Source organism: Molossus molossus, unplaced genomic scaffold (assembly GCF_014108415.1).
Source record: "Molossus molossus isolate mMolMol1 unplaced genomic scaffold, mMolMol1.p scaffold_m16_p_10, whole genome shotgun sequence".
Lineage (NCBI taxonomy): Eukaryota > Metazoa > Chordata > Mammalia > Chiroptera > Molossidae > Molossus > Molossus molossus.
The window spans coordinates 25,284,790-25,308,085 of NW_023425345.1; the positions used below are offsets into that span (position 1 = coordinate 25,284,790).

General features: G+C 40.0%; 1 protein-coding gene across 6 annotated transcripts in view; it reads right to left on the reverse strand.

Moving 5' to 3' along the window:
• DUSP16 (dual specificity phosphatase 16) overlaps positions 1 to 23,296 on the reverse strand; it is a 95,427-nt gene that overhangs the window by 40,697 nt on the left and 31,434 nt on the right. For 2 of the 6 annotated variants that reach the window (XM_036250692.1, XM_036250691.1), the window contains one exon: positions 20,632 to 20,770. The exons of the other annotated variants lie outside the window; for them this stretch is intronic. The gene's annotated coding sequence lies outside the window, so the exon portion shown is untranslated. The remainder of the gene's footprint in view (positions 1 to 20,631; positions 20,771 to 23,296) is intronic. 6 annotated transcript variants of the gene reach the window in all.

Here is a 23,296-nt window from a genome sequence, read left to right on the forward strand (position 1 = left end):
CAGCCTAATGTCTGTGTCGACTGGTTGTGCATATATGCATATAAGTTCTTTGGTTTATCTCTTCTTACCCTCCATCCCTCTAGGGTTTGTCAGTCTGTTCCCTGCTTCCATGACTCTGGATTTCTTTTGGTCAACAGCTTATTTTGTTCATTATATTCCACAAATAAGTGAGATCATGTGGTACTTGTCTTTCTCTGACTGGCTTATTTCACTTAGCATAATACTCTCCAGGTCCCTCCATATCGCCTCCATGTCGTCTCAAAGGGTAAGAGATCTCTCTTTCTTACAGCTGCCTAGTATTCCAGTGTGTAAATGTACTGCATCTTTTTTATCCACTCATCTATTGATGGACACTTGGGCTGTTTCCAGATCTTAGCCACTGTAAATAGTGCTGCTATGAACATAGAGGTGCATATATTCTTCCTAATTGATGTTTCACTTTTCGACTTACAAATTAGAAACTGAGGCATGGAATAGAGGTAGCAGGACATAAAGAGAAGTGGCCCTGCCATTTACATGTTACATAACTTTGGACAAATCATGCAATCTCTCTGAACCGGTTTCCTCATCTAGAAAATGTAGATATAATATTGGCCTTGTCTCCTCACAAAGTTTGTTTTGAGGGCAATTATCTAAGTTCTCCAAAGTGAGTAAGTGAAAAAGCAACTACACATCATACAGAGAAAGGAGGGAAAATGCTGTACAGAGCTGCCCTGCATCTGGAATCTAAAAGACACTACTCAGCAGATAAAAACAGAAGCAATTCCATCATCCTACAGTCCAGCTTCAACCAAGCTGTGTCCTTTATACAGAGCCAGACACAGAGTTAGAAGGCACCTGAGAAATCATCTCATCCACCCCCACGTTTTACAAATCAACTCCATAGACTACATTATTTGTCCATTTCTTGTCTTCATTATATTAAGGTGTTTATTTTTAGTATAGCTTAATGACAAAAGTCAACTCTATCTTCAAATTAAGAAACTAGAGCAGAGAATTTGTCCTAGCCAATCACCTAATAAACTTGCAAAGCACCTGTTAAGGATATAGCACTGAATCAAATCAAGTCCTTACTGCTCAGTGACACAGTTCATAGCAATGTAAGGTCCTGTACTCAGACTGTCTAATTCCCAAACCAGGGCTCCTACTACCAGGTTACCATTTTCCCTAAGTACCCATCCCATAACAAAACTGAACTGAGAAAGAATGACGCGACTTGTCCATGAGGGTGCCCAGGTGGCACAGAAAGTGGAAATCTGAGAACAAGAGCAAGTCGACTCCAACAATGGCACTGAGACTCCGAGTCTGATTGGCTCCTCACAATGATAAAATCCGGATAGGACAAAGCAGTTATCTGGGTTAGCAGATCAATGGACAAAGGGAGGGAGATGACAGCAAACATGCAAAAGTTGAATTAGAAAGTTCTCATCTTTGCTTCCCTTCGGCTGGATCTCATCAGCCCAAATCACTGAAACCAAAGATAGGCTACAGCACACAGTTTCACCAGACAGAAAATGGTCCTTCTTATCCAGAGAACCAGAGTCAGCAGCTTCAGATACAAAGATCCTTTCCTGACCAAGCAAAGGTCTGGTCAAAGTGATACTAATATGAGAATGTAAATGAAGCAAAGAAGTGGAAGTGAAATGAGGATCAAGTTATACCCCCTACCTTGTCCTGAGGCCTGCTGGAGTTCTCCTATTATGCCATTATGCCCCACATCTGATTTTTCTCAAATCAGTTATGTGAGAGGCACATTTCCTGTCATCCCCCTTCAGAAAACAGCTAAATAACCCTTTTCTATACATACAATAAAGCTTTCTATTTCTCTAAAATAAAAAAGTTCATAAATTGAGTAGGGAGGAGGTGTCATTGAGGGGGACATCTATAATACTTTCAACAATAAAGAAAAAAAGATGATGGGAAAAAAAAGTCAATAAACTAATATTTATCATACTGAAGATGAGTAAACTTAACCAAATATTTGCAAAGTATCTCACTTTCAAAAATAAAAGTTTTAAAAGACTTTATTCACAAAGGTTTAGAGATAGACTGAGACAACATTTTAGTATAACAAAAATGACTATACAAATCAAGAAACAAAATGAACAAATCCCCTTAAAAATGCCAATTTGCGTATATCTTATATTCTGGTAAAGAATTTATGTTTTGCCCTGGCTGGTTTGGCTCAGCGGTTAGAGTGTCGGCCTGCAGTCCAGAGAGACCCAGGTTCAGTTCCCACTAAGGGCACATACCTCAGTTGCAATTTGTCCCCGGCCCTTGTTGGGTCGTGCGGGTGGCAACCACTCGATGTGTCCCTTTCACGTCAATGTTTCTTTCTCTCTCTCTCTCTCTCTCTCTCTCTCTCTCTCCCTCTCCCTCCCTCCCTCCCAATCTATCTGAACAAAAAATGGAAAAATGTCCTCGGGTGAGGATAAAAAAAAAAAGAATTTATGTTTTATGCCCTGGCCGATTTGGCTCAGCAGTTAGACCTGCAGTCCAGAGAGACCCGGGTTCAGTTCCTGCTAAGGGCACATATCTCGATTGCAGTTTGTCCCCAACCCTGGCTGGGCTGTGCAGGTGGCGGCCGCTCGATGTGTACCTTTCACATTGATGTTTCTCTCTCTCTCTCCCTCCCACTCTATCTGAACAAAAAATGGGGGAATGTCCTCGGGTGAGGATAAAAAAAAAAAAAAGAATTTATGTTTTATAGCAGTTAATATTATCAAGAGTTGTATAAGAACCTTCCCCCTTTAATATACAATTTTAAAAGTTTTTCTGTGTCATTCATTTTAAGTTTTAGGTTCCCTTTGGTTACATATAAAAATGTATCTTTGATTTTATAATGAAAATCAGCAGAGTTTTATTAATTGAAATTCACTCTGCCTCCAACTTTGCAAGAATATCAATGAAATAAGGTATACTACGAATTAGTTATGTCAGAGAACCATAAGTCAAGACTCTTAATCGCAAGGTAAACTTGTCAAACAATATAAAGTCCAACAGTGTAAAAACCAACATTTGCATTAGCTAAACAGCGGTTCTCAACCTGTGGGTCGCGACTCCTTTGGGGGTCGAACGACCCTTTCACAGGGGTCGCCTAAGACATAACGATAGCAAAATTACAGTTATGAAGTAGCAACAAAAATAATTTTATGGTTGGGGATCACCACAACATGAGGAACTGTATTAAAAGGTCACGGCATCAGGAAGGTTGAGAACCACTGAGCTAAGAGGAAAAATGTGTTTTAAAAAAATTTTCTTCAATACCTGCAGCCTTTAAGCTGGTGTTCAACCAGAAAAAATTTAAAAATATATATTTTTATTGATTTTTTAGAGAGAGAGGAAGGGAGATAGAGATAGAAACATCAATGTGAGAAAGATACATTGATTGGCTGCCTCCTGCATGCTTCCCACTGGGGATGGAGCCCGCAACCTGGCCATGTGCCCTGACTGGGAATCAAACCAGGACCTCTTAGTCCATGTGACGACACTCAATCCACTCACTGAACCATGCCGGCCAGGTGAGATTAAGGTCCTTTTGAATGATTCTATTAAGCATCTCTCTGCTCTCCTCAGATGGGGCATTGGTCTTTTCAACTTACCAGACCCAATCCTGGCTTCTAAGTCAGACAGACATACTGACACTAGGTATCTCTCTCTCTCTCTCTCTCTCTCTCTCTCTCTCTCTCACACACACACACACACACACACACACACACACACACACACACACTGAGAACCTTTCTTACACACTGTTTCCCCATCTACCCCTGGGTTACTGTCTGTCAACAGCCAACAGTTCCTCTGTTACCAGGCATGCCCAGCATACCCTCTCCAAAGGTCCACACAAGGCCTACAGCAGGCAGGGTCAGGGGGAAAGCTCCATGAACATGCCCACTGGTCTGAAAAGAGAGATCCATGAGAAGGTAGGGTTACCCCTCAGGAGAGGCACATATCCATTTTAAACACGTCCTTTTACAAGGAAATTCTCAGGAGAAGGAAAAGGATCCTATGGCTATGGGATGCTTAAAAGGCCTGTTCAATGAGGAGAGCAAGTGAGCCTTATTTGGTTGGGCTCGAGCTCAAGTTCAAATTCTCAGAGAATTTATGGGAAGGATATAATCAGGTGAGAAGTTTACTTTCATTAAGCTACAGGCTAGTCTTAAATTTTTTTTCCTTCAATAAAACTGAAGAAATAGGCAACAAGATACACCAAACAGCTTTTCAGTAGAGCCTTAAGCACAGACTTTCAATAACATAAAAATGGAACAAATCACAGGAGAACAGGCAGGCCACAATGTCTGGAGCAAGCAAGAGCACCCTGCACGCTGACCATCTTCATTCAACATCATCGACTAAAGCTCCTTTGCCTCATATGCTGTGCGTTTACACTGACAGAAATTTTGAGGTCTGATATTTAATAAAATATGTTCAATTAAAAAAACAACATATTCACCAAAGCCTAGAAAGCTATATGAGCTTCAAAGGCTTTTTAGTTGCTTATTAATGTCTTGACTATATTTTCTTACCTCAAAATAGAGGACACATATTCTGACAAGTGGTGGCAATAATGGGATAGACTGCTTGAAGCACAACTGTCTAGAGAGTACTAGACATGGTGACAACATCTGTTAGCACCATAAAACCCAGCCACCTCGCACTAACCTAACAGCACTGTTGAAAAAACCCACTCCTATCAGAGGCTCAGGTTGTTTACGTACATCAGGGATCCACAGATAAAGATTGGAAGAGCTGCCATCCTTCAAAGACTAAATACAATGCCTTTGCTGCAGACACAGGCCAGCCCAGGCATGGTCCAGATCTGGGAGAAATCTTCACCATTTCTGCAAAGGAAGAAAACTGCACTTTTGGGACTGGCTCCGGTGGAGCCCGGTCTTTGCTTCTTAGCACGGCCTCCTGTTTATGCTCCCCTATTTCATCAGCTTCCCCTTCCTTGATCCACCTGGAAGGAGACTCTTCCTTCCACCAAACCATGTATCTATCCTAAAGGTATCTATCCTAAACACAGACTTTGCCCTCCCACTTATCCCTCTCAAATTAATGCTTCCTCCTGGCACCCTACCTGAAAACTAAGGACTCCCCTCCCTCCAGAAAGGGGGCCTGGAGATGAGGTGGTCCAGAGGGAGTGGGAATGGAAGGATCCCTGGATGGAGTCGCTAGGCAAGAGAAAATATGTCCAGGGATGGGTTTAATCTGAGAGTTGAGGAGAAAATGTTTTGGAAGGATATTTACAATAAAGATGAGCTTGAGGCTGAAGAGAAGAGATTCAGAACAAACCAAACAGAGGCCAGATGGGGACTAATTTGTGCATCTTGGTTTTCTTGAGCATATCTGCCAGGCCTGCTGTAACTCATTCAGCCAACTAACAAATAGTTACTGGGCACCTCATAAAGGCCAGGCACTGCTGTGGGGAATGCAGCAAAAATGAACTAGGCAAAAATTCCTGTCCTCCTGGAGTTCCGAATTTAATGATGGGAGACATATAATTAAAAGTAACAACAAAAGCAAAAGATGTTGTATGACAGATAGTGATACATGCTATGGAGAAAAATAAAGCAGGGAAGGAAGAAGGAGAATGGTTGGTTAAAATTTTAACTAGAGTAGCCAGAGAAGGCCTTACTCTAATGGTTGAGGCCAATGAGTATGTTGGCCAAGTCAGTGTCAAACTGGGCAAAAGTCAATAAAAGATGTGGCAGTTACTCAGTTTTTCTTCAGAACTTTGGTTATATCTATAAAGCATCTCCATATACCTGAACTATTAAAATATACATACAAGAAAGTCTAGTACAATTTCTTCCACAAAATTACACAGGGAGAAACTGTGGTTCCTATATTAGTGCATGATTTGCCAAAGAAATGAAAAGGAATACTGTAATGTAAAAGATGAAATTAATGCTAATTTAATATAATTCTTCCAACTCCATAAACATTGTGTACCTAATAAGAGAATCTGAGTTTTATAGCATAAAATATAGTAAAATATCAAAGACATGTTAAACAAGAAAGTAGTTCCTATATAAGGAAGTAGTTAGTTTAAAAAATCATTCTATTAAAATAAAGAGAAATGCTTTCAAGGAGCTCTCCCTTTCAGAAGGTGTATCAAATACCAAAAGGACTTCGTAAATTAGATTACTATATTCATGGGGTTGGTAACACTAATGTAAGTTTACAATATTTATTGATATATCACCGTTAGCACACTCCACCCCAAAACAACAGAATACCACTGCATGAAAGATAAGGTGTTACTTTCCTGACAAAGAGCTAAATTACTAAAGATATTATAACCAGGGTAAACACCTGGATATTTTTATTATTATTTTTTTGTTTTGTTTTGTTTTGTTTTGTTTTTATCCTCAACCGAGGATACTTTTTTCCAGTTTTTGTTCAGATAGAGTAGGAGGGAGAGAGAGGAAGAGAGAGAGAAAGAAATATCGACGTGAAAGGGACACATTGAGTGGCCGCCACCCTCACGACCCACCAGGGCCGGGGACAAACTGCAACCAAGGCATGTGCCCTCAGTGGGAACCAAACCCAGGTCTCTCTGGACCGCAGGCTGACACTCTAACCGCTGAGCCAAACTGGCCAGGGCTATCTGTTTTTTTTTTTTTGTTAGTCCTCACCCGAGGATATTTTCCCATTGATTTTTTTTTTTTTTTTTTTAAGACAGAGTGGAAGGGAGGGAGGGAGGAAAAAAGTGAAAAATCTATGTGAGAGAGACACATTGATTGGTTGCCTCCCACATGACCTGACCAAGGCCAAGGATCGAACCTGCAATGCAGGTACATGTCCTTGATCAGGAATCGAACCTGCAACACTTTGCTCTGCGAATCAATGATCTAACCAATGAGCCAAACCATCCAGGGCAAAACCTGGACATTTCAGAACACAGATTAATGGGAGAGAGCTTACAGTTTAATTTTTCCAAAAGATCAGAAGGCTCTAGGAACAAGCAAGAAAAACAATACAAAATCATCACCACCAAACCTCCCAGCACCTCCCTTGAGCCCAAGTTTAGTACAGTAATATTTTGCAATTTTTTCTACTTTAAGTCTCCTAATACTAACGAAGTAAAACTAGAATGCCAAACTACATTCTCCTGAAGATAATGTCACAATGGCTTACAAGAATATTTTCAAAGTGACTTACAAGAAATGGTCTCAGAAATGGTTTTAGGTAGAACACACGTGAAAAATATTACATGGGCAACAGAAGGGGGTTGGCTAAGTAACTTATGAATATGAAAAATCCTGCAGCACAGCATCAGGCAACATTCTAAAAGGATGGTGTAAAAGTGTAATTTTTCAAATCAAAAGATGGTCATGACACATTAAAGAGAATAAAATCAAGTTACAGTCTCACCTCAAACACCCACGTACATGCAAACAGGGAATGGTTCTGCTGGGGCAGTTAAAGGCAGGACACACCCAGAGCCAGACACTGTCTGCAGCAATCCTCAGCACCAATGAGAAAAGTGTGGGTCTGGGAGAGGTGAGATGAACAAATATAATATAGAAACATTTATGTTTACCCTCAAGGCAGAAGCTGAATTTCTGCCTCACAAAAGGACTTAAAAAGAATTACTTTCAATAACAATAATGTTTGAGAGGGGGAGAAAAAACAAAAAAAAATTAAATTCTAAATCACACACTTGTGACTATACACCTGAGCTTTTAAAACAGGTCAATTGGGGTATGACTCATAATTTCTTCTGTATACAAAGAATTTATAGCTAGTTTTCTTTTTAAAATTAATATATTCTCTAACACTAATAAAATGTATTTCATTTGAGCCCTGGCTGGTTTTGCTCAGTGGTTAGAGCATCAGCCCTCAGACCAAAGAGTTGTGGGTTCATTCCCGGCCCTGGTCGAGTCATACGGGAGGCAACTAGTCAATGTATCTCTCCCTCCCATTCTATTTAATGATAAATGTAAAAATATCCTCAGGTGAGGATTAAAAATAAATGTACTTCATTTGATAAAGTTTCAAAAAGTAACCTGCTTAAATGAAACATAGTGTGACTTTCTTTCATTCTTCTCACTGCAAAAGCACAAATTCTTTTGAAAAAGTATAGCGTGGGGCAAAAGTAGGTTTACAGTTGTGAGTATGCGAAAGTTTATTCTTGTGTTATTTATTAATCATTCTATTATTTTCCATACCAACAACTATAAACCTAAATTTGCCCACCCTGTATACAGAGCGACCAACATTATTCTCAGCTCCCAGACAGACACGCACAGTAAGATTTGAACACACTCCAGGCATGGCCTTCAAGTCTTGATCACACCTGCTTCCAACACCCTGCAACTAAAAATAACCCTAGGGCCTCAAAAAGGGACACCAGCCAGGCCCGAGGGTAGCTGCAGAGCCCTTGCTCAGCAACGCTAACAGTAAAAGCAGGGGCTACAAAACTCTAGTCACAAAAATTCCACCACAGGCTTCTTTATCTCTTTGTACTTCCATTCTGGGCCTGCTCAGTTTCTTTGCCCCTTGACACCAAAACTAATCCCAGGAACTTAGAAACAGTGAGGTTTTATGTTGTACTATTTAAAAAAAAAAAAAAAACTGGATCAGGACTCAGGCAACCTTATTCCTAATTGCAGCTCCTCTACAAAGAGCTAAAATGTTACATCAGGAGTCACGTGACATCGCTAAGCCTGTTTTTCCCTCACCTATAGAAGGAGGAATCCTGCAATCACTTAACATCTGAGGATTACTTCAGTGCATCTCAGGTCTTACTTAGTAAGGCTGCCTAACAGGGCCAGACTAGCAGGACAGATCTGATTATTAAGCAGTCACGTTAAAGAGTTAAGAGTTTATATCCTACAGCACACAGATTAGAATGGGTGACTCTTGGGCACTGTCTCCACAAACAACATGGCACCTGCTTCAGGCAATTTCTTTTATGGTAGATTTCCAAGGTGTGCTCTGAACCAAAGACTTCCATTTCTCTCCAGGAGCCTCCTCTGGAACTTGTTACTCTACCAGGTGAGGAAGAAAAAAGGGGAGGGAGGCCAGGGGAGCGGCAGCATCGCTGTTCACTCTAGGTTCCAAGGCTGGGCTCATTTAAATCACTGCATCTGTCCGGCTCCTGGGCCCTGGGGTTTAATGATATAGGAAGCTGCACCACAGGGCAAAGTAGGTGACAGGGTCAGGACCCAGGCAGAAGAATCACGGCACCACAGGACAGCAAGGAGACCACGGTCAGCAGAGCAGCCCAACAGGTGCAGTCAGAAAGTTCCCTGTTCTCATCCCACACATTTCTACTTTGTCCTTTTCACCTGTCTTTTCCCTCTAATTTGGCTCTCTCACATCATCTAATTGCATTTTCTGTGCCCTTATTTGCTCTTAGAGGCTCTGCTGTTTCCCTCTCTCTCCCTCTCCTCTTCATATTCATCTCCATTTCTCTCTTCATGATTATAATGAAGTCTCTTCCTTTCTGAGGTTAAGCCTTCATCATTAATCCATGTTCTGGGTGTGTGTGTGTGTTTTTTTTTGGGGGGGGGCTTCTGAGGTCCTTGATGTGTTACTATTATAATGAGCAATCCTAACTGCTTCAGACTGTTTTGAGACAGTCATCCATGGATTCAGCTGTCTTACCAACCTTTAAAATCTTCTGATTGTTAGTGTAAAATTAAAATTTGTATTTTGGAGGAAAGAGGTAAAATTTTTCCAGTTTGGTATTTCATCTGTGGTTATACTGAGCAGAAACGATTAATTCAGTATATTACATTTGCATTCCCCTACAAATGCCCTCATGATCTAGGCACTAAAAGTTAAACCCCTATCTAAACTCTCAGAAGAAGACACAAATCCTCAATGTTTTCACACTAGATACTAAAAAAAAACTAACAAGATCTGAATTATTTTATAATCTATTGCTCAAGTTCTTGGAACAGAAAGTAAACTCTGCACGTGTGGACAAAACTGTCTTCATCTAGTCAGACTGACACCTGTGCCAGCAGCTGCGCTGCCCTGCCCTGCCCTGCCCTGCTCTGCTCTTCTCCCCCACCCCACCAACTTCACGTGAGCCATGAGTTCTCTTCTCATTTGAGCACAAACCCCATCCAGAGATCTTCAATAAGAAGTAGGAAAAGGCAGAGTGAAACACTACAGACCCCTTATCTCAGCTCCCATAACTCTACTGGCTAATTTTTTAAAAAGGATTTCCCACACAATTTTAATAGCAAAATAAATAATAATGGCTTGCCCTGGCCGGTTTTACTTAGTGGTTAGAGGGTTGGCCCGCGGACCACAGAGTCCTGGGTTCAGTTCCCACTAGGGGCACATACCTCATGTGCAGTTTGTCCCCAGCCCCGGTTGAGGTCATGTGGGTGGCAGCCACTTGATGTGTCTCTCTCGCATAGATGTTTCTCTCTCTCTCCCTCCTGCTCTATCTGAAGATAAATGCAAAAAGATCCTCGGGTGAGGATAAAAAAAAAAAGTAATGGCTTATAACCCAAAGAATGAAATGAATATCCATAAGTCAAAAAACAACAACAAAAACAAGATTTCTACAAAACACTTGCTCTAAAAAGAAAGTTGTTGTTGGTTTGTTTTGTTTTTTCTTTTTAAAGAGGTTATTCTGTCACTTTGGATGCTATTACACTTTGCTCCCTCTATAAATTCTGGTGTCAAGTCAGTCGGGTCTGGGCAAGGCACATTAAGCAGTAAGTGCTTTCCTATCCCAATCTATTTCCTACCCTGAAATACACCTGTGTCTTTATCGGTTTAAGTTAAATTAAGATAGGTTTCTAAACCAATACAGGGCCCCGTGGGAAAAACAAATGGCAGGTCCCTAATATTAATTAGCTGAGTAAACAGTTGAAAAAAAAATGACATTTGGAAAACTATAAAAAGATTATACACTAGCAATGTACAGCAAGTCAAAGAGGAAGATCTCCTAGGGTTTTAAAGGAAAATAAGGAGGACATGAACAGCCAGAGAGAAGAGGGAACAAAATTCCAGATGAGGAAAATGTGTGAGCTAAGGTAGACTAGGTTATGCAGATTTTCCTGGCTAGTGCACAGATTCTATCATTGAGAAACAATAAGTTGGTGAGGTTTCCTGAAAGTCTAAAGCCACCTAGGCCACTGTGAGCTTTATGAACAAAACATGAAACATTGCTGCAAGAGTTTCTCTCTGGTAACTTTCTATAGATTGAAATGAGAAGAAAATGGAAGCGAGGAGACTGACTAGTTATAACCACACAGTTTCAGTACTCTAAGGATGGATGGGCTCTGGCTAGAATGGTGACTATAAAATCAGACAGGAAAGGAAAGATCCAAAAGACTGGTGGTGGTCAAAATCCAAGGCAGTGTGCTTGGCACAAACTATACCCTTATTAAATAGACTTCCTGCCCTGGCTGGTTTAGCTCGTCAGTTAGAGCACTGGCCCTCAGACTGAAGGGTCGTGGGTTTGCTTCCCAAACAAGGGCACGTACCTGGGTTGCAGGGTAGATCCCCAGCCCCGGCTGGGGTCATGCAGGAGGCAACCAATGGATGTCTCTCTTGTGTCGATGTTTCTCTCTCTCTCTCTCTCTCTCTCTCTCTCTCTCTCTCTCACACACACACACACACACACACACACACACACACACACACACACCTTCCCTCCCTTCCACTCTATCTAAATATCAATGAAAAAGTATCCTCGGGTAAGGATTAACAATGACAAAAAGTGACTTCCTGATTGAATGAGACCATGAAAATGGCTAGTTTGACTATATTATTAAATTATTCCACCATAAAACATCTGAAAATATCTCAGTACCCTATTCTGTCCCTGCTGCAAATGAATCAGTATCAAGCAAAATGAGCAATATGTACGGGTACAGGTTCTACTAGTCAGGTCATTGTTTATACACCAGAAGAATTAGGCATACTAAAAGGCCAAAATAAAGGAGAGCAGAACATAAACAGAGGTGGACTCTAAATGCTGGCATTATGAGTTACTTTTTCCTATATATTTTCCAGTTAAGTTCCAAATTTTCCATTATATATAAAACATTTGTAACAGAAAACAAGTACACACACACACACACACACACATATATATAGGTTAAATCAGTCACAACTCAAGTCATACACATGTTGTTCAGAGGAAGAAAGTGAAGCCTATTCTCTGCATGAGCTAAGTAAAAACTATTTTCTATGAAGCATTAACCAAAATAATTTTTAATACAGAATCATTCATCCAATGACTCAGTATTGTAAAAAAAATTAGAGATTTTTAACATGTAATTTCATATCCCTATGACAGCCACGCTCCAAGGCATTATATATATACACTATACAGAGCAATGTAAGTATATATGGTTTAGTACAAGGCAGTGTTCCTTTTCCAAATGCAACCTTCAGTATCAAAGACATTTTCCAAATTAATATTCAAAGCAAAATCATTACAAATACAATAAGCCTGCCACAAGTGAAATTCAGTATAAAGCAGGCCACAGCATTGTCTATTAGAAAACTCAATGACTGTCCTGGCCAGTTTAGCTCAGCAGTTAGAGTGTTGGCCCGTGGACCAGAGTGTCCCGGGTTCGGTTGCCGCTAGGGGCACGTACCTTGGTTGCAGTTTGTTCCTGGCCCCAGCTGGGGTCATGTGGGTGGCAACCACTCGATGTGTCTCTCTCACATCAATGTTTCTCTCTCTCTCTCTTCTTCCCTTTCTCCCTCCCGCTCTATCTGAAGATAAAATGCAAAAATGTCCTTGGATGAGGATTAAAAAAAGAAAACTCAATGACTTAAATACCAAAAAATCTAATTTCATCGTCTCATCTAAAATGTAGTCCATGGCACAGACCCTAAGAATAATGTTCACAAAACTCTACTGTTTTATCCCACTGCACAGATTCTCAAATAGGTTCAAAGGAAACTTATTAATAACATCTGCTATCAGCACATTTAAGCATCACACAGCACTAAGTATCAGAGACTAAAATGCCCTCTCAGTATAATGCATTAAATGTTCAGTTTTTTTTCTCCTGCAAATAGTGTTTGTTCTTCTGAATTTTGGGGTTATGAACCTTAACTAATCTGTAAAACTCCAGGAAGAAAAATAAAATGGGCTAGTGGAAGAGACATGTATTCCTTTATTGACAACCTACTATATTCAGTTTCCTATGAGCAACTTCCCACTTTTGTCTATTCACAATCACTTAGGAACTTGATAAACAAATGTCATAAAATGGAATACTATATACTATTCAACCATAAGAAAGGATGAAATACTGCCATTTGTGACAACATGCATGGATCTTGAGAGTATCATGCCAAGTCAAAAAAAAGTCAGAAAAGGACAAGAACCGTATGATTTCACTCAAATGGGGGATACATAACAGAAAGCAACAAATGAACAAACAAAACAAATAAACTCATGGAACAGATAACAGCATGATGGTTACCAGAGTGTAAGAGGGATGGGGGAGGATGAAGAGGGTAAAGGGGGTTAAATATAAGGTGACAGAAGGAGACTGGACTTTGGGTAATGAGCACACACAATGCAATATACAGATAATATACTATAGAATTGTACACTTAAAACTTACATAATGTAAGTAACCAATGTCACCCCAAATTTAATTTAAAAAAATGTTTTTTTCTATTCTCTATTCTTTTTAACAAGGCATTTAATGTCTCATTTTATATCTTAGTATTTTTCAGTAAAGTAATTTGTAAATATATTCTCATTTTAAAAGACTCAAATGAAAAGAACAAAGATAAGGCAGCAGATAGATGAATGTAGGGAAGGGGGGTTTATAATTTTAAACAGGATAACCAGTGAAAGCCCCATCAGGAAGTGATATCTGAGTAACAAACTTCAAAGTGGTTAGGCAACAGGCACTTTTCCCAGGCTGGATTATTTCTGACACAATGCAGAAAAAATTATCATCTAAGCCCCAACCCTGGAGACTGATACTTGGGGTCCGGAGTGTAGGCTGTAAATCTGCATTTTTAACAAATGTCCCAGGAGTTTCTCTGGATCAGGCAAGTTTGAAAAACACATTTGTTGCCCTGGCCAGTTTGGCTCAGCAGTTAGAGCACTGGCCTGCCGTCTAGAGAGACCCAGGTTCGGCTCCTGCTAAGGGCACGTACCTGGGTTGTAGTTTGTCCCGGCCTTGGTTGGGTCATGCAGGTGGCAGCCACTCGACGTGTCCCTTTCACGTCGATGTTTCTCTCTCTCTCTCTCCTGGTCTGAACAAAAAATAAAGAAATGTCCTCGGGTAAGAATTTAAAAAAAAAATAGAAAAACACATTTGTGCCCTGGCCGGTTTGGCTCAGCGGTTAGAGCATCGGCCTGCGGTCCTGAGAGACCCGGATTCGGTTCCCGCTAAGGGCACGTACCTCAGTTGCAGTTTGTCCCCGGCCCTGGTGGGTGGTGCGGGTGGCAGCCACTCGATGTGTTCCTTTCGCATCGATGTTTCTCTCTCTCTCTCTGTTCCTCTCTCTCCCTCCCACTCTACCTGAACAAAAAATGGAAAAATGTCCTCGGGTGAGGCTTAAAAAAAAAAAAAAGAAAGAAAAACACATTTGTTTTTCTCAGTGTTTACAACCTATCAGTCCTCAAGACCTATTGATTTTTCAGTCTCTCTCACCTGGAGGACAAAAGGTGCAAATGCTTTATGTTTGAACTGAAAATAATGACAATGGTTATTGCCAATAATGGGAGGAACAGGAAGTCAGCCAGGGAACAATTCTCATCCCTGAAGCAGGACTTCCATTTAGTGTAGTCTATACCTTCTGGTAGGTTAATAATACCCCCTTTACAAAATGTTAGATATTTGCCCCAAGTTACACACATGTCAATGGTGGAACAGAAATTAGAGCTTCTATAAAACAGTGCTTTCCACAACCCTATAGGGCTTACCAAACATTTTGCAAAATTAAATAGGCTTGTGAAAGGCACACAAAACAACAGATTTCAAAATATGAGAAAAAATGTATCCTTTAAGCAGTTGATGTGAGTGGCTGTGCAGAGAGGTGGCCTCACCAAAATGCCAGCCTGCCATTAAGTTATAGATTAATAGCCATGTGTGAAGTAGAGGACAAAATGCTGAGACACAGGCCCTCACAGACCACTCAGGAAGAATAAGGGCCCCTGGAAGCAGAAGCTTGTGTGCTTCACTGGGTCACTGTGAGAATAATATACAGAAGAACAGGACTTTGTGAATTGTGACATTCACTAAAAAGAAAATAATTCAAGCGTTGGCTGGTGTGGCTGTTTGGTTGAGTGTTATCCTGTACACCAAAAGGTTTGATTCCCAATTCCTGGTAGGGGCACATGCCCAGGTTGTGCACTTGCCCGCTGAGGGGTGTGCAGGGGGCAGCAATCCATGTTTCACCCTCACAGTGATCTCCCCCCCACCTTTCTTCCTCTCTCTAAAAAGCAATTTTAAAAAACAAAGAACTTGATACAGGATTAATGGAGGAGTGTATTGACTAATGCAGTAGTTTTGAACCCTGATTGCACATTAAAATCACCTGGGGAATTCTTAACTATCCTAATGTACCTCAGAACAATAAACCGGAATTTTTGGGGAGTGGGGTCCAAGGCATCACTATTTATTTTTTTACACAAATAGGCAGAGATGGGTTCTTCACCTCCCCTCCAAGGAGAGGTCACAAAGGACAGGCCACTTACAAGGCAAACTGTTTTACAAAGTAGTTGTACCATTTTACGCTCCCATCAGCAACATATGAAAGTTCCATTTGCTCTGCATCCTCACCAGATATTGGTATCATAGTTGGGGAGTCCCTAGTTTTGTGTTAGGAGCTACTTATCATAAACAGATAATAGAGTTTAACAAATGCTTTATCTGAATCCACTCAGATAGTCTTATGGTTTGTCTATTTTTCTCAGTGAATTACATTGATTTTGGAATAATATCAAAACATTTTATACATATATGCTCTATTTAATCAGAAAAGCTTATTTACTTATTATTATACAAATTATGATCAAATCTTAAATTACTCTTAATAACAGATAAGAAGTTGCATGGATAAATGAAGTCTAATGATATTCTAAAAACTACCATGTAGCCAGAATTCTATGATCACTTTAGTTATGTTTCCTAACAAATCTTTCTCCACCAAATACAAAAGATCAGAGAAATGGTGACCAAATCACAGTCCTAGAGCCATATGTACAACTGTAATATTTAACATATGGATTCTGAGGCATCCAAAAGGAAAAAGAACTTCTATTACAAATAATATTGATGTTATAATCACATTAACATTATATACCTTTAGAAACCCACAAAGAAATTAGAGTATTGAAATAAGTTATAGTTCCCATGCAACATAAATGGATAAATAATGAAAACAGCCCTGGCCAGTTTGGCTCAGCGGTTAGAGTGTCAGCCTGTGGTCCAGAGAGACCCGGGTTCAGTTTCCGCTAAGGGCATGTACCTCAGTTGCAGTTTGTCCCGGCCCTGGTTGGGTCGTGCGGGTGGCAACCATTCAATGTGTCCCTTTCACGTCAATGTTTCTTTCTCTCTCTCTTCCTCTCTCTCCCTCCCACTCTATCTGAACAACAACAATAAAATGTCCTCGGGTGAGGATAAAAAAAAAATTAATAATGAAAACATCTGATTGTCTTATATATTATAAATTTCTGAAATGCTACCATTAAAGGAAATCTTTACACCCTTTTGAGAAGGATGACATTAATGAATTCTGGCCTGAAGTTAACTGCATGTTAGTTTATCTTTTCACTTTACCAGTCCTCTGGTGGTTGTGTTTTTTTCACAATTAAATTACAAACCTATGATCAGAGGGATGGTGATGAGGAGCCCCTCAAGGGCTAGATAATCTTTTGCAATGAAGTTGTGATAATGTTAGCAAATGCATTTCAATCCCTGACTCAATTGTATAATCTAGGTTAAGAATGACCTAGGGTGGCTCTAAACATATGGCAGTTTCCCACAAAGTATCTCCCTGAAGTTGCCTTAGTCCCCTGTGTTACCTCCCTTGTTCACGCACCCAGCTACATTTAGTATTTTGGCAAAAGTATTTAGTATTTGGTAATGTTCCATCAAGCCCTGGCAACAGGCCAGACAGCAATGTAGATGCCACAAACAGTCAAGCACAAAGACAATACTAGACTCGATATATTGGGTTCTGTTGCAAAAATTACCAATAACTCATTTTCTGAGTCACCATGCATATTCCTTACCTATTTGGTTTATTGGATTTTGTTTATACCTTATTACCTTAAAAGTACTGTTAGCATTAGTGCATTTTAAGTAGCAGCACCATGTGGCAATAACATAAAACTCCATTTAACTAAGACAAGCTCCCTAAAGATTGGTCACCTATCAAACAGTTATCTATAAGATGCAAAAAAATTTTAAATAGCAAATAACATAAAATTTAAAAGTAATTCTAAGCATATTATAGCAAAGTCCACAGTATCCTTCAACCTCAACCACCATAATCATGTTACTTCTTTCCTTTAATTACTACAATACATATCACGATGAAAGCCAGGGACAAGCAACAAACAGATCAGTTGGATAATATTTCTTTTCTTTTGGTCAATTACAGTTATTGTTGTCAGTTGTTATTTTTTTTTTTTTCATCCTCACCCAAATATATTTTTTTTTATTAATTTGAGAGAGAGAGAAGGTGGGGGAGGGTGGGAGGGGTGGGGGAAGAGAGAGAGAGAGAGAAATATTGATGTAAGAGAGAACTATCAATCGGTTGCTTCCCATACACGCCCCAACCAGGGATTGAACCCAAACCTAGGTATGTGCCCTCATCGGGAATCAAACCCACAACCTTTATTGGTATACAGACTATGCTCCAACCGACTGAGCCACCATTCAGCCAGGCAACATTCAGTATTATTTTATATTAGTGTCAGGTGTACAGCATGGTGGTTAGACATTTATATAATTTACAAAGTGATTCCCTCCCCCATAAGTCTAGTACCCATCTGGCACCATACACAGTTATTACAATATTACTTACTACATTTCCTATGCTGTGCTTTATATCCATGTCACTATCTTCTAACTATCAACTTGTACTTCTCAATTGCTTCACCTTTTTCACCCAACCCCCCAAACCCCCTCCTACTTGGCAACCCTCAATCTGTTCTATGAGTCTGTTTCAGTGCAATATTTCTTTAAAGCTGGCATTTAACACAAAAATATTGCTAGTTTTATAGAAATAAAAATACACTGAATCTGAACCGGTTGTTCTGTTTGTTCTATGTATTTATTTATTTTTATCCTCACCTGAGGACATTTCTCCATTTTTTGTTCAGATAGAGTGGGAGGGAGAGGGAGGGAGAGAGAGGGAGAGAGAGGAAGAGAGAGAGAGAGAGAGAGAGAGAGAGAGAGAGAGAGAGAGAGAAACATTGACGCGAAAGGGACACATCGAGTGGCTGCCACCCGCACGACCAACCAGGGCCGAGGACAAACCGCAATGGAGGCACACGCCCTTAGCGGGAACCAAACCCTGGTCTCTCTGGACCACAGGCCGACGCTGTAACCGCTGAGCCAAACCGGCCAGGGCTGTTCTATGTATTTAAAACAACAAATACACTGTCCAGTGAACTTTGACTTCTATTTCCTCATGACTGTAAGTAGGTTATAAACAAAACAAAACTGCTCTATATCTCCAGGGCAAAGTACAAGCTCTACCACTCCATGACATACCCACTGAAGGACTTGTATATAGCAGCAATTAAAGATTTAACCTTTCAGTCTAGGATTTGAAGGTGATACCAGCAGAAAAATCAATAAGCTTAAAAGTTAGAAAACCAAAGGTCCATCAGAGCTTTGGTGGAGTGCTTCTTAGTAGCCATACAAAGGTTTCTCAGTCTAGTGATGAGATACTACTAAAGTTCCAAAGAAATTTTAGATGCTAGGGGTCAGTTGGTAAAAAGTAATACTCTCAAAACTCAGAATTTTTGAACTGGAAGATACCTCGGTTATCGTCTTGTCCACCCCTTTGGTTTTATAGGTAATGAGGAGGAAAGAGAGGAAGAGGAAAATGAATCTGAAGGCCACAAATTCTCTTTGGAGCACAAAGCCCTCAACTAAGCAAGCTGAACTGGTAATGACAAGATGGGAGAGGCTACTCTGCGGTTAGTGTATCCACTCCATTTTTTATCCCTGCACTACATCACACCTGATCTGTGACTAGTTCTTAGTTGGTATTCATATTTAAAAGGAAAATTGCCTCTTACAACTCAACAACAAAAACTCAACCGGATTACAAAATGGTCAAAGGGCTTAAATAGACATTTCTCCAAAGATGATAACACAAATGGCCAACAAGTATATGAAAAGACGTTCATCATCACTAATCATCAGAGAAATGCAAATCAAAATTATAATGAGGTAGCACCTCACACCTGTTATAATGGCCATTATTAAAAACAAACAGCCCTGGCCAGTTTGGCTCAGCGGTTAGAGCGTAGGCCTGCGATCCAGAGAGACTCGGGTTCAGTTCCCGCTAAGAGCGCGTACCTCGGTTACAGTTTGTCCTCGGCCCTGGTTGGTCATGCGGGTGGCAGCCACTCGATGTGTCCCTTTCACATTGATGTTTCTCTCTCTCTCTCTCTCTCTCTCTTCCTCCCACTCTACCTGAACAAAAAATGGAAAATGTCCTCGGGTGAGGATAAAACAAAACAAAACAAACAGTGGCTAGGTGGGTCAGTTGGCTGGAGCATCATCCCATACACCAAAAGGCTGCGGGTTCAGTTCCCAGTCAGGGCACATACCTAGGTTGCAGATTCAATCCCCGGTTGGGGCATGTACAGGAGGCAACCAATCAATGTTTCTCTCTCACATAGATGTTTGTTTCTCTCTCTCTCTCTCCTCCTCCCTTCTTCTCTCTGTAAAATCAATAAAAACAAATCCTTGGGTGAGGATTTAAAAACAAGCAAATAAACCTAGAAAGTAACAAATGTTGGCAAGGATGTGGAGAAATTATAACCTTTGTGCATTGTTGGTGGGAATGTAAAAGTTGCAACCACTATGCAAAATAGTATGGTGGTTCCTCAAACATTAAAAATAGAACTACCATATGATCCAGGTATCCTACTTCTGGGTGTATACCCAAAAGAATTGAAAGCAGAGTCTCCAAGAGATATCTGTATACCCATGTTCATAGAAGCATTATTCACAACAGCCAAACGCAACCCAAATGTCCATTGACAAATGAATAAACAGAATGTGATTTTACATACAATGATAACACAATATTATTCAGCTTAAAAAGGAAAAAATTCCTGTCACATTGACCTAACATGGATGAACCTTGAGGACATTATACTAAGTGAAATGGATCACAAAAAGACACATGATCCCACTTATAGAAGGTATCTAGAATAATCAAATTCATAGAAACAGAATGCAGAATGGTGATTAATGGGCTTGAGGGAGGGAGAAAAGGGGATTTGCTGTTTAACCCATAGAGAGCTTCAGATTTGCAAGATGAAAAAGTTCAAAAAATCTGTACCACAAAAATATGAATACAGTTAACACTACTGAATTGTACACATAAAAATGATTAAAATAGTAAATTTTATGTTATTTGTTTTTACCACAATAAAAATAAACACACACACAACAGCAATAGGTCTCTTACTTTTTCTCGCTGTGTCCCTCCCACCTTTTCATACTCTATAAACGGCCACGATCTGCTCCAGGACACCGTCTTCCTTCTCCCAAACTACCCTACAGAAGCAGCCAGCTAGCACACTGCTCTTAGAGTAAGCAACACAGGTCTGCAATCACAGGAGGGAAGGTGAAATGGCCAGGTCAGGACTTTATCCCTCAGCCTAGGAGAGTGGAGACTAGTATGCTGGACCCCTAGTTGAAGAACCCTGAAGGTAAAATATCAGGGGTCTTTTATGGTAATTTGTTTAAACCATGAAAGAGATACTGGCAACAATAAACTCCTGATGACAAAGGTGGCATGCTTTACTTCTCTGCATCCCTTCTAATACCTTCCTCTTAGAAGTCACTCAGTAAATACTTTCGCATGCTGATTACAATGACATGCTGATGACCAATGGCAAAAAAATGAATCTTTGATCCAGAAAAAAGCTTACTAAACACAGAAGCCAAAGTGCTCATTTTAATGACTGAATTAAGGTCATTTCTATAATAAAAATCTCTACTGATTTCACAATAACTTCTATTTGAAACTTGTATAAAACTACTTTTTCCTGGCAAATGGATAACAAACTGCCTAACACTTGGTACTTGGAAATCCCCCCCCTCCCCAAATACTGTATCTTTTTAACCAACATCACATTAATCACATTCTATAATGAGATAACCACTGGCAGCATCTAAGATCCTGCCACACAGGTCATTCATTTGCCAGAAAAAAAACACTTGAGTCTGTCTTTCAGTTGGGACTATAGACAAAAGAAGGGGTTTTCCACTGTACATAATTTTTATTGTTGGCTATGAAACCAAAAGCTATAAAATCAAGCTCCCTGAATATTTACATTAACAAGGCTCTTAGTCATTCACATAATGAAAAATGAAAACAATTGTTTTAGTTACATACATAAAAGGGTTTCAGAAGAAGAGACATTTCTAACTGATATTTGGATATTCTTTGGTAATGAAATTAGACACAACCCCTAGACTGTTCAAAGCAGCTATTAAATGTACATACATGCATTTTATTCTTAAAAATACACCCCAAATTACAGATATCTTTTGGCTCCATAAGTGCCATAATTAATAATGTTTATCTCCAGGATCTCCCAATACTGATAAGCCACAAATAAAATGCAGTGTAATCCTTCAGTAAGACTTTTGTTGAGTAGAAGGTTAACACGTTTTAGGTTAATGTTTTAACAACCTCCTTTATAAGCATTGTAGTTTGTTAAAGTGGGAATATGATTTTCAACACACTGTATATCTAACTTCATATAATCTTCACAGAAAGAAACAGATCACTGCTCTCTCACTGTAACACAAGGAAAATCCCATTTTAAGGTTCTGCTTCATTCAAGTCAAGTTTAGTTGCCACAATACATGAAGGGAAACATTTAGTTGTCCTTTAATTTTATCTAGGGCAAACATGCAGAGTGAACACTATTAACAAATAAGAACAAATGTCAAAAGGGTGTGTTCTACCAGGTTTTTAACAGTAGTACTTAACAACAGTTTTTTTGTTTTGTTTTTAATCCTTACCCGAGGATATTTTTCCATTTTTTATTTTCAGACAGAGTGGGAGGGGGAGAGAGAGAGAAATATCGACATGAGAGAGACACCAATTGGTTGTCTCCCACAAGACCCCAACCAGGGCCGGGACCAAACTGCAACCGAGGTACGTGCCCTTGACCCAAATCAAGCCGGCAACTCTTTGGTCCACGGGCCAACACTCCAACCGCTGAGCCAAACTGGCCAGGGCTTAACAACAGTTTTTAACAATACACCTCCTCTGTTGGGATGGGGGCATTTTCTCAGAACACTGTACTAAGGGTATTTTGATCTCCTATTAAAATAGAAATGCAATTAGTTTTCCACTTTCAATGAAAATTTGGGGCAGAATATGAGTAACTGCCAAAAAGCCAAAACCTAATTCTAGCTTTAACCTTCTATACCATTAAGATATTTATTAAAGATACTACCCAGCTATCAAAATGACTAAAAATCAAGTCATTAGTTCATCCTGGCTTGATGCTTGTGTTGGTGACCAGAGGTGTTTCACACCTGAGGCACATAAAATAAAATAAATTAAAATAATCATTAAAAAACACCACACAGCCCTGGCCAGTTTGGCTCAGCTGTTAGAGCATCGGCCTGCGGTCCAGAGAGACCCGGGTTTGGTTTCCGCTAAGGGCACGTACCTCGGTTGCAGTTTGTCCCTGGCCCTGGTTGGTCGTACAGGTGGCAGCCACTCGGTATGTCCCTTTCACGTCGATGTTTCTCTCTCTCTCTCTCTCCCTCTCTCTCCCTCCCACTCTATCTGAACAACAACAAAAAAAACATTTTTATAGCTTCTAATAAAACATAAAATTGTCAGAAGACAGGGGGAGAAAAAGGGAAGAGTTTTAGAACTGGAAGTTACCTCATAGATGATCTAATACAATATTTCACAGTTCAGAAAACAGACCTAGCTGTCTCTAAATCAGCTCTACAACTATTGGGGATACAGGTCTGTATAATCTTCCACCAAAATAAGAAAGAAAATGGGTATGGCCTTGTTTCTGAGGAACACTTAAAACAGTCTCCAGGCTAAAGAAAAGTTGTTTTATCAAATTACTTAATACCTCTTGTGCTCCCCT